The sequence below is a fragment of the Vicugna pacos genome, unplaced genomic scaffold (assembly GCF_048564905.1).
Source record: "Vicugna pacos unplaced genomic scaffold, VicPac4 scaffold_65, whole genome shotgun sequence".
Classification (NCBI taxonomy): domain Eukaryota; kingdom Metazoa; phylum Chordata; class Mammalia; order Artiodactyla; family Camelidae; genus Vicugna; species Vicugna pacos.
In genome coordinates, this window is record NW_027328746.1 from 1113940 (window position 1) to 1126824 (window position 12885).

General features: G+C 44.0%; 1 pseudogene; it reads left to right on the forward strand.

Moving 5' to 3' along the window:
- The window catches only part of LOC116279196 (trafficking protein particle complex subunit 9-like), a 51632-nt pseudogene extending 45162 nt beyond the window's left edge, over positions 1 to 6470 (forward strand).
- Positions 6471 to 12885: the final 6415 nt, after the last annotated feature.

Consider the following 12885-nt stretch of genomic DNA (forward strand, 5'->3'; position numbering starts at 1 on the left):
GATGTGCCTGAGCTGGAATAGGCAGTGAGACCTTCCCCTCCCGACCAGGGTTCCTGGGCAGGACGGCTATGGGAGGAGTTCCGTGAAGTCAGCTCTGTGCAGGTAGAGTTGGAGGTGCCCTTGAGACATCTAAGTGCAGTGTCACGAGCTCAAAGAGGAGGTCTGGGCCCGGGCTGTGCATTTTCCTATAATCTCAATCCCTCAGGACGCCGAGGTATTGATCACTGAACGTGAAGACATACTTTACAGGACAAGTGAATAGTAGTATCATCTCTGTCATTAAAGTTCACGTCTCTTTATTCATCACTCACTTTGCTAATTGGGTACTTACAGAGCTCACTTCACCGCCCTCCCCTGGGCTCAGGCCCCACAGTAAAGGGCTGGTGAGCCTCCCTCTTTTCCAGAAGAAGACACATGTAGCTGGTAGCCTTCTATACCTCGCCAGACTTAGAATTTTAATTTGTTGTTTCAATTCAATTTTCTGTTGGCCATCTCCTGACAGGAGAGAAGTTTTACCTCATGGTCATGTTTCAATTAGCTGTTGCTGAGAATTGCTGATCTGATCCATAGTGTATGTATTCTATTAACTTTGTAGAGTACTTATCATTTTTCTGTCTTTGCCCTTTAATTTTGTTTGCCCCTTCAATGTTCTATCCTATTAGCGGCCTTATTTTTTTTTTAATTAAAAAACCTCTGTTAGCAGTTAAGAAAACTAAAGCAAAGAAAAAATGCACATGATTCCTAAATTTAGAAAATATCTAGTGTGTTTTCTGTCTTGGCAATGGAGGGTTCTAGAAACTTGTGAAAACCTTCATTACACAAGTTCCTTAAAATGCTGATTAAGAAATAAAACCTTCCTTCCTCATCTTTCATGCTGCACAGCTAATTGTCAAGAAAGTGAGGGGAAATCCTCAAAAGCCAAGACAAACCAGAAAGCAGAAATTCTCGGAGATACACGAGCCTTAGAATCCCCGGGGTGCCGTTTGGCTCCTGAACTGAGTTTCACTTGCCCTGACATGAGGGTCGGAGGTGAGCCCCAGGCCTCTGACACTGGGAGTTGGATGGCTGTTCCTATGTAAGGCCAAGCACATCTGAGAAGCCTACTTTACTAAAGGGTGAATTAGAAAGAAAGAAAAAAAAATTCCTCGAGGCAAGAAAATAAGGAAAGTCAATTTTTTTGGAACAGGGGAAAATAACAAATCCAAGGTAAGGATTTAGTTAAAAGCTGTTCTGGCATGAGAGTGACCACAAACTCCTGGCCGAAAATCACAGCTTCTCCAGGAATGAGAAGTTGTGTTTTGAATGAATCAGTGAACAGCCATTCCGAAAAAGACCTCCAGAGTCTTCTGGATCAAGATACTGGACCCAAACACCTCTCTTCCAAGGTCTCATTTAAATAACCAGAAAGGTTTTAAAGGAAAGAAGCCATAATCATAGTTCTATTTATTGTCATTACTATAAGCTAGGAATTCAGAGGTGACTATGGAGTTGTCTCCTCTTTGATGGACCTTACTTTCTGTTTGTCATAGTTGGGGAGCTGGGTGGAGGGAGTTGTTAGTCTGTTGCAATTAGCCAGGAGAGAAGATTAAGAAAGCAGTGAAGGGTGGGTGAACTTTTTAGCTGAGGACAGTCCTATTCAGTTGGCTTTTAATTGCAGGCTCGATGACTTGTCACAGGAGGGAATTGATCTTACAGAGGATGGACTTAACTCAGGCCTCTTCAGAATGGACAAGTGAACCTGGAGAAAGACAGTCAAAGCTGTGCAGACATTAAAGACCATGTGAACGTGCTGTATCCCTGAGCCAAACATAGGGCAAGTAGGCAGCACTTCTTGAGGACAGAGGAGTGGTTTTTAAGGTTTTCCAAGAATGAATCCCAGGGAACTGAGATGGTCAGTTGTCAAACTGTGACATTTCTCTTTGTACAGTGTACCCACCAAGGGTATTGGCTGTTTATAGGTTTTCATTTCTCTTTAATACATGTCAGGTGATGATGACGTGGGCACAAGCGTTTGACACCTTGTCGAGGTGACTTTGGGTACCTGCCTAGAAGCGTGGGCACAGCTGCAGCTGCGTCATACATCTTGCCGCCCATCCCGTTCCCCGGCTCCGTGATCACGGCAGAGTGGCTCCTTGATGACTTGTCCATCTCCTCTGTGACATCGTAACCCAACAAAAGACTGGAGTATATTAGCTTGGCTTTGTTCTTTTCCATCCTTCTCTTTGAATGTTGATGACTGATAGTGGACCCAGTTATGTTAGCAGATGTTTTACAAGTAGGGCTCTTAGAACAAACCTTGTAATCCCCGCTTTGTGATCTAAAGAAAGTTACATTCTTTCCAAATAGTTTTGATGCACTTATGTGGGAAATTGGTGTAAGTTTGAATATGTATTTCCTCTCTGAATCATCATAGCTAGAGATCAATGTGGGTAGACATGGAATGTGTATTCTGTATTTGAACTGCATGGTCCCCTAAATTCTCCACAGCTTTTTAATGTCATCACTGGAGTGCTACCTCCAGAGTGTCCCAAAGCATCCACCACTGCCTGTTCTTCAGATACTATGAGTTTCCAAGTTGGAGAAGGCTGCTGGCTGGTGAGGCATTCTCCATCACATCTCTGGCTGGCTGATGTGGTCTTAGCACCCAAGACTTGGCAGACAGTAACTAACCACGATCACGTCCATTTCTGGAACACTCATGGAGGATTTTAGACCTATGCTAGTGGCATACGTTATTTCATTTAGTTTTCCCAAGAATCATAATTAGATTTTATCACCTGTATTAATACGGTAACTGTCAAATCGAGTGACGTGCAGGCTTTGGACTGGAAATCGGGTCTTTCTGATCCCTGTCTCTGTTCCCTCACCGGCCTATCCTTCCAGATGGCCAGGAGACTTTCTCTGTCTTGAGTTTCCTGCTGATGTTACCACTCTCTTTGTTTCTAGGAGAGGAAAACAAGTCTAAACTTACTTTCCAGTTGGAAATGGAATGGAGAGTTAACGTTGGAATCCGGGAGAGTTTCTCCTGTGATGAAGTGGTCTCCAAGCCACTTCCACTGGGACGTCACGCCACTCTCTGGGCCCCTTGCTCAGCCTGTGCACAGGTGACATCGCAGATGTGCCGAGCAGTCCTCCAGGACAGGGCAGTCGGTTGGAAATTAGTTTGGGGATTTGGTTCCATTTCATAGGTTCTTGAGTGTCTTGGCCTGGCACTTCAAGTGGGAGCATTCCCTGTCCCACAGACTCATGCTCTGGGCCCGTGCAGACCTGACATGGCCTCAGCCTGAGCCACAGGGCCTGTGGTGAACCGGAGCATTTTAGTCCAGTTTCTACTGGAGGCTCTGACACTTCTGGGTCTTGGGACTTTTTCCAGGATGATAATAATTCCTCCCCGAGTTTCAGATGTCCTTGCCTGTGAGCCGGGGTAATAATCGTTTCTGAGATGATTGTAATGATTCAGTAAGGGGCGCAGCGTGTGCTGGCAGGTAGCTGCTGCTTAAGGAGCAGAAGTCGCAGTCACTCTGTCAGCCTCTCACTGTGTGCTCTGTGCTTTGAGAAGTTGTGTGTTTGGTGAAAGTCCCGTCCAAACCCTAGGGTCTAGATGAACTGTTGTTCCTTTACTTTCCCTTCCTTTTCCTCTTTCCCTTCTCTGTTTCTCATGTGTGGTTATCAGATTCCTCTGTTTCAGGGAATACAGGCCTTTCTAGTAAAAGGACAGGCTGAACGCAGAGAGGTGGGGCCCGGAGGGGTCTGGAGCATCTGCACTGCGCTGCTTCCCTGCGTTTCTGCATCCGGTCCCGTCAGTGCACGAAGACAGCCTTCCTCTTCCTTCCTGTGTCATCGGGTCTCTGTTTTAAGGGAAAACTTTTATTCGGGGTCTTTGTTCACTTACATGTTTCGTTCAGATGCTTGTTGCTTTTCTCCCTGTGCTTCAGCGTTCCGAGGAGCGAATTCAGCAGTGCAGCATCCTCTCCGAGCTCTATGAGTTGATCGGCTTCCACTGCAAGTCCGCCTTCTTCAGGCGGGTGGCCCCCGTGCAGCGCGCGGCCCCCGGCATCCCAGAGCCTGGCGGGAAGACCTGCTACCGACTCCTCCTGCAGACGCTTCCTGGCTACATTCTGTCACTGGACCTGCAGGACTTCAGCAAAGGTGTTGGAACTAAAACATTGCTTCAGTCACATTAACCATGCCTGGTTTGGGCCCTGCTGTCCTGTCTCATCAGGGTGAATTCTGATTCGTGTAGAACAGGGCTGAGCAGAATTTTCTCTGTCAAGGGCTTGGGAGTAAGTATTTCAGCATGTGCAATCCTCCTGATCTCTGGTGTAGCTTCTCAGCTCTGCTGTTCAGACGCCAGAGCAGCCGGACAATCCACACACCCACAGAGCTTTATTCACAGCAGTGGCTGGGGCTGGATTGGGTGTATGAACTGCAGTTTGTCCCCACAGCCTCCTCACTATTGACGCCTGCACCAGAGCGTGCATTTGCGACAATGGGTGAACCTACACTGACACGTCATCATCACCCAGAGCCCATACTTTACACTAGGATTTACACTTGGTGGTTTGCACTCTGTGGGTTTGGACAGATGTACAATTATATGTATCCACCATCACAGCCTCATATAGAGTAGTCTGTCTTAGTGACCCTAAGAATGCTCCTTGCTGCACCTCATTCATTGCTCCTTTCCCTCTGGCCTCTGACAGCCACTGATCTGTTAGTCTCTGTGGTTTTGCCTTTCCCAGAACACCATACGGTTGGAATCAGACAGTTGCAGAACCTTCCCAGATTGGCTTCTTTCACTTAATAATATGCATTTAAGGTTCCTCCATGTCTTTCCATGCCTTGATAACTCATTCCATTTTAACACCAAATAATAGTCCATTTTCTGGCTGGACCACAGTTTATTTATCCATCCACCTACTGAAAACAGCTTAGTTGCTTCTGAGCTCTGGTGATTATGAATAAAGCTGCTATTAACATCTGTATGCAGATTTGTGTGTAGACATAAGTTTCCATTTTGTCGAGTAAACATCAAGGGGCACAGTTGCCGGATCATATGGTAGGAGTACGTTTAGTTTTGTAAAAAATTGCCAAATCGTCTTCCAAAGTGTCTGGGCCATTTTACATTCCCACCAGCAATACATGAGGATTCCTGTCGCTCCACATCCTCACCAGCATTCGGTGCTGTCAGTGTTCTGCGTTTTGGCAGTTCTGACAGGTGTGCAGTGGTACCTCGCAGTTTCAGTTTGCATCCCCTTGATGACAGATGCTGTGGAGCATGTTTCCATAGACTTCTTTGGCATCTAGATTCCTTCTATGATGAGGTGTGCGTTCAGGCATTTTGCTCATTTTTTAATCAGGTTATTCATTCTTCTTGTTGAGTTTAAAGAGATTTGGGTATATTCTGGATATCAGCCCTCTTTCAGTGTGTCCCTGCCCTTCACCTGCAGCACCGGCGTTGTCCTTTGGGTCTCAGTGGAGTGTCAGCCCTTCGAAGGGGTTCCCTGTCTTCCCTCAGCCTAAATACAGTCCTTGTATTTTTCTCTTTCATTGACTCATTTTGTTCTTTTTAAATAGCATTTCCCATTATTTGTAAGTACATTAAAAAAACGGCAATGATTGAACACCGCCCCCCCACCAGGCGGTGTGCCCTGTGAGAGCAGAGACCCTGTCCCCACTCACCATGTCCCATGACAGCAAATGGCAGATGTCCATGTAAATGTGTGTAACATGGGGCCAAACCTGATGAGCAGCTATGACGACATGTGTTGGCTAATATTTATTGAATAGAGTTTGTTTCTTTATCTTAATTATTAAGTCACATGAATGAAACAGGTTTCTTTTGAAAAATAAAACAACAAAGCACACCTCCATGTGATTGATACTTTCTACTTAGCCTTCTGACCCAGGAGGGGACGTTCACTGTTTTTTTATGGAGGTGGTTGAAGAGGTAAAGTAGGAGAGTGAGATCAAATAACCTAAAAATGATAACTGTCAGCTGGCTTTATTTTCACTAAGACGTAAAAGTTACTTTAAACCCTATCTCAGCTGTTTTTCTGTTGTTTTAAACACTTCTCATAGAATTAAATGGAAGCCCACTAAACCCGGAAAGGGAAATTGTGTGCTCAGGTCCTGAAACGTGTTTATGACTATTTCTTGAGATGCACCTTTTCCCTGCTGGTTACAGAAAGTCGAGGCGGGAACACAGCCATGCGCTGTGTGTGTCTGCCGGCTTCACGGGCTGCTCACAGTCATTTTCATTTTCTTGTGTTGCAGTGTATGAAGGTTTTCCATCAGACCGATTGTTCAGCCCTTTCCTGAATGATGGATTGAATTTTCCACAGGAAATCTTATGAAAGAGAGTGACAAGGCACATGGGTTTCCCAAAAAGCAATAGTTGATGTAATAAACTCTCACATTGGTGAACTTTTTGTATACAAGCCGGTTGAAAATTTTATCACTAGGTCATATGCCACAAATATGTCTTAAGAATAAAAGGATTCAGATTTTAAAGAAGAAGCAGTTTGAATCAAGTAGTAATTATAATTTGTACACTATTTGGTGTTAGGATTTATACTCAGTCTTATCATAATTGCCTGTGGTAGGAACTGGATCGTTATTTATTTATTTAAAAAAAAAATCCACTAGGTGCTATTTGACCCATTCTTGATGCGGCAGTGCTGAGGTTAGTTAAGTTGGGCCATTTAGAATTCTTGGCTAGGTTTTCAGGACATTGATTTCAGCCTCTTTATCTTTTTTCTAATCTCTTATTTTGTGTCGGTCTTTGGTCTCTTGACAACGTGGAAATACTGCACGGATCTGTCTCCCCTTTTCCTTGTCTTTGTGGGAAAAGATTTCTGTAAGACAGACTACTAGGACATTAAGGATTTTGTGTGGGGTAAATTTGGTCAGCTCTGAGGATTTCAGTTAATATGTATTAATACTTGCTCTTCAGCTAATGATAGTAAAATTATAAAATAACTAAAGTATGCATCAATAAGAATAGTACAATAAGCCCATCACCCAGATTAAGGAATTCACAGACTTTTCCGTATTTCCTTTATTCAGACCTTTGTTCTTTGCCTTGTACTTTGTTGAAGTATTTGACAGCAAATCCCAGAAGACATGTCGTTTTACCCTATGTACTCAAGTAGGCATGTCTGAAAAATGAGGGTCTTTCCTTTGATCACGTTTTTCCATTTGACCCTTGTGCTCGTTAAGTACCAGCTGTATCAGGCTTCTCACTAGGCATTTGGGATCCTTGGGGCAATGAGACAGTCCTGGCTCCCAAGGAAGTTAAGGGCTGATGGAAGAAACCAACACAGGAGCTTAGGTGCCTCACCGAAGGTCCCTACGGGTTGACACCATTTGGACAAAATTTGTGCATAATACAGTGGGATTCACAGAAGGGACTGGTCAGACTTGTAGGGCAGGCAGTGAGAGAGGCGGTCAGCAGGGCTACAATAGGAGGAATCGTTTGATCAGAATCTGAAATCCTTTCTGGAAACCTTCCTACAAAGCCCCCAGGGCCCATCACACACAACCCTGTGCTGAAACTGTTTTTGATTCCTGTTACCACATATCCTTCAGAAAGGATTTTAAGGTGGAAAATATTTAAAATCAGTAATTGCTGCCAGAAGGGACATAGAAAAAGAAACATGGAAACAACACAAATGTCCATCAGCACATGACTGGATAAAGAGGAGGTGATACATATCTACAATGGAATACTACTCAGCCATAAAAGATGCCATTTGCAGCAACATGGATGGACCTGAAGACTGTCATTCTAAGTGAAGTGCGGTGGAAAGAGAAAGAATAATGCCATATGACTTCATTTATGAGGAATCTAAATTTAATAACAATAATAATAAGACAGCCAATGAACTATTATTTTGCTTTCTTGAATATGTGTAAGCATATCTGACTGTCCTTTGTGATTGGATTACCATATTCTGTTTATTATTCTTTTGTAGTTTGCTTTATTCCTCTGGTAACTATGTAAGTTTAAAAATCTAAAGCTCTAATCTGTTCCTAGAAACAATAATTAGTACATATATGTAAACTAAAAAATGCAGTATACTCTATACATGTATTTACATGCAATATGTGTATGTGGAGTTGAACTGTAATAATTCTACCTAATAATACTGAGAAAGGAAAAAAATAAAATAATTTATTAAAAAATAATCACCTCTCTTTAAATATTAAAACGTTCAGGTCTGAGATTCTGTGAAACACAACATGGAAGTAGGTTTTTAAGTTTTACTCCTTGCGCCTCAGTGAGCAGCCTGGGCAGCAGAGCTTGGCCGCCACAGGCACCCAGGACTTGCAGGCTTGCTCCTCACTTCTTGGGAGGAAGGTTAGCTGCTTCAGGAGTACTTATGCTCTTAGAAGTTGCTGAAAACCCCACAGAGCTTCTGTTTACATAGAGTGTATCTGTCAATATACCCCATTTTAGAAATTAGTACAGAAAATTTTAAACCCAAGAACTGACAAGCACACGCTGTCCCAGCACGTGGTCAAAGCAGTGCTGCCACGCTGGCTTGTGTTGGTTCTAGAAAAAATGCACCGTTCACTCAAGAATCAGGGTGAACCCACAGATCTCATTTCAGCAATGCTATGAAGAGGTGGGACACAAAGCCCCTAAAACAGTGCTGAAGTCCCCAGATGTCCCAGAACACACAGAGGTATGGTACCAAGAATCCAGTGTCTCGTGGATCATCAGCCGAGGAGACCACTTCCTGGGTCAGGAGAAGCAAAAGTAGGGATACCAGGCACACAGACCTATTGACAGCAAAGCTTTAAAGGTGTTGAATTGACTAAAAGTTTGGCAAAATTTGCATTGAGAATACTACATTTCCTCTCCTGGAGACGTTAGAAGGATAACACTGATTAACAGAGGATGACTGTAATGGATTAATTATGATACTGATGATGTGGGCTGCTCACACTAACCCTGCACTCAGTGTAGAATAAGCCTTTTATGTACACACTTCATTAGGTCTGTACACCCCTGCAAGGTGGCATTAAGCATTCATACAACCATGAAATCAGTGACTATAGAACAGTCACAAGGCTTCCTCTCCAGCATGAGGCAGCAAAACCAGCAATAATTTTCAATGACAAAAGCCAAAATCATATATATTTGGGAAAGAATGCAAATGAATTTCTGAAGAACAATAAACCAAAAGGGCAGATGGAATGGAAACTTTTATTGAAGAAAACAATGATTGATTCAATTAAAACAGCTAATGTCCCTGGTATAATTGAACCATCAATCCAAATTTTTGGAATTGTGGGTTGTGAAATTACTATCTCATTTAATATTGGAATTCCTAGTTGGATCAATTTGATATGCATCACTGGTGCGATGTTAGCTATTTAGGTAAATAACTTCATATTTTTTAAGTTAACAGAAAACATAACACAGGACTCCAGATTAAGGGAGAGAATGCAAACAACTACTATCATACTCCATCCCGTAATGACACGTGTCCCTGCGTCACCAAAGCAGTGAGAGTTTGCACACAGAAAGCACAGTTCTCCAGTTGTGACAAATACGAGACCGTGAGCCATGAATTACGAGAACAAGCAACTGTTTAAATGCCATGGGCAAGTTTTTGTTATCATCCTGAAAACATCACTGATGCTCTAGGTAAGAAAAAGAATTGTTTTACTAACAAGTCTAACTGACACAGGGGTTTTTCCAAGTGAGAATGTAATTCCAAAAAGTGCAGTAAAATGAGTTAAGATGATCTGTGCAGTGACGGAGCCGATCTTAGACTGAGCAGCATCACGATTCCCGGTTTTACACTTGCTCTCTGCTCGTCACCTCTGACACAAGAATGCATCATATGATTTTTTTTAAGAAAAAAAGATAAATGAAATCTAACTACAATATATGGTATGAAAAGTGGTAATGAAGTTGTCTAACATAATAATGCAGCCAGTGTAATGTAGCACTTATTCGGGCACTAGAATTTTTTAAATCATGATTTATTTTATATCCTATTTCTATCCTAAAGGAGACACTTAAAGTTTTCTACTTTATTCAACATATCTTGTGGGTGTTGTGATATACAGTGGTATGGCAGCTTTCAGAGATTTAAAATCGCCTCTGTGGTTGTGGACAGGAAAGGTAAGACTCCTTCACAGCTGCGACGGAGAAGGAATCCCCGGAGTCGGCCTCCGGGCAGCTTCCGAACAGCATTTGCTTGCACTTAGCACAGGACACCATCAGCAAGTGTAACTCTGACAAGGAGTTTCCCCGGGGCCTGGAAGGTGCTCTAACCTTTTGAAGCCACTTGTTTCCCAGTTAGGTAAGGCTTGGAAAAATAGTTTATTATAAGTGACTTCCTTTGTATGTGCCTTTTGTCCTGAGAGGTCACTAATTAGCATAGAATATAAAATACCCCATAATATAAGGATTTAGGTACTCCATCTTTCCATCTACCTATTTGTTTATCATATTTATACTTAGGTTACACTTTCTATGATGTTCAATTCCGGGCACCAAAAAAGAAAGGTTACAAATAATTTCTTATAAAAAGCGGGGACTGGGTCTAAGGGTTAAAAACCACTACTGCTAACAATAAAAACCAGATAATATTATTAATCTCAATTGCATCAGACCTTCCCGAATTCCTCCCTTAATTTCACTGTTACAACAGTAATGGAATCTCTGTTCTTCTAAGACTCATGCCTGATCGCCACCCATCCAGACATCTTGTCTGTGGGTCCCTACTTGTCCCCGAGGCCCCCGAACACACCTTACGAGGTGAACCTTCTTCAGTGTTCCTAGTGTAGTGGAAACCTGGAAGTCCCAGGCACTGTCCAGGAGTCACAGCTACCAGTAAAAATCAAACTCATGTGACTGAAACGGGAAAACCCAGGTGGTGTGATAGGGTTGAAAGCTCACCAAAAACAGGTTTGGGGGCCTTACCCAAGCCCTCCGGCTCCTCACATGAAGAAGGACAGGGAGGCCCAATTAGCCACGAGGCTGGGGGCCTTCATTACTCCATGAATAAAGGATTTGTGCTAGTGCCACCTTTAGACAGGGAACCCCAGAACCCAGACTTGGAAGCTCCCTGTCAGCTCCCCTCTGAACAAATATTCTCTCAAGACACATAGTGAGAGATGGGAACCCCGGTGAGCTCTGGAATAAGATGCAATCTGAAAGACTGCTGGTAACAAATTGTGTGGAGCTCGGGCAGCCCCCAGGGCCAGCAGCCCTTCTGGTACCACTGATGCCCACACTTCCATCCACAACAGTTTCTTCAGGAACCTTATGCACACACAATCATCACACAAAAATGATTGCTTAGACATATTTTAAGAGAAATAACGTTATGAGAATGCCAAATTCATGACAAGTCAGAGTCAAGACCCCAGAGTATTTACTGGATGAGATCTCACGTGTGCTCCCCAGTGAGCTTTAAACCCTTAGGACACAGTCATGAACAGTAGGCATTTTCTTTCTTTCCTCCAAGTTGGCTTTACTGGAGAACTCCGTAGACACAGGAAGACTCTGGATCCCACCTCTACTACTTAAACAAAAGGCTCACCATGTGGAGTGGGATCAGCGCTGGTGCGACCGGCTCCAATGTGAGCACCCCCGTGTCCAGCTCCCCGAGGAGCAGAGCTCCCCCCATGGGCACTGCAGTACCTGTAAGAATCAGGTGTCCGATGAGTGAGCTTGGGGCGGGCAAGACAGGAAGCAAGCACCGCTCCCTCACGCTCTGCAGGTGATCTCTGTGTCATCTTGAATAAATACAGTCAGCATTAAAGATGTTTGACAAGAAGGTAAAAGGTAAGGCCTCCCCAAATCTCCACGCATTCCTTTAGTGGGAGTCCTGGTAGAACACATGGCGACAAGAGACGCTGGCTTTACATGCGCACGTTGGCCTCAGGGCTGCAGGGGAGGCCACGGTGCTGCCTCTGCCCCACCTCCTGCCCTCGTCCCCTAGACCTCACAGGGGCCGCTGACTCGTTTCTCTGACTTTCTCTCCTTGGTTGTGCTGCTCTTTCAGCTTTTAAGAGCTCATAAAAACCTCACCAAAAAAAAACCCAAGTCAAATGAAATCAACCAAAGAGACACACTGCCTTCATCATTACTTTATATTTTAAGAAGAAATTCTTGAAGACGACTCCCTGACCTGAAGGGGTGGATGGAGGAGAAAAGAAAACAAGACAAGCATTCTTTGGCCCATAAAAAATGACAGGTAACCAGATGGTGGCTAGTATTCATTGCACCTCTCTGCCTGCACCAATTTCACATGCCCCTCCCATCTGAACTCATCAGAACTCGACTGAAGGAGACGGATGTGTAAATTTATTGGAAACCAAAGAAATCACTACAGAAACAGTCTCTCAAACCCAGCGAGAACACTGTAAGCTGACCATGCCAGGATCTGAATACTAAAACATGCAGACCCAAATTCCGACCCCCTCCCTGGTGGGTGTACTTACAGTGGGGGTGTCGCTGTGCACTTTGTCCGCATCCAACATATAAAAATGAAAGGGACTCCAGTTTTCAACATCACAGTCCCTCTGAAACAACTGGTGGTCAATTAGCGTTTGTCGGCAGCAAAAGTCTATTTTCTCCCCTGCACATGGACGTGAACACACAGAAGTGACTGATGATCCCCGCTGCGAGTGTAGCTAAGTGTTTCTAAGCAAACTGTCTCCATCACCCTCCTGATGATCAGGGGAGTGTGTTAGCCGCAGGGCTCTGCACACTAACGGCCAGGCAAGGAGGGCGCTTCCGTACTTTGGGGAGAAAAAGGCGGGAGCAGCACTCTCTGGAAATAAATTCTAATTAAAACTCCAGGTGCGGTTCCTGCAGCGGAACCCACGCCAATAGATGAGGCTCCCTCCGAGCTG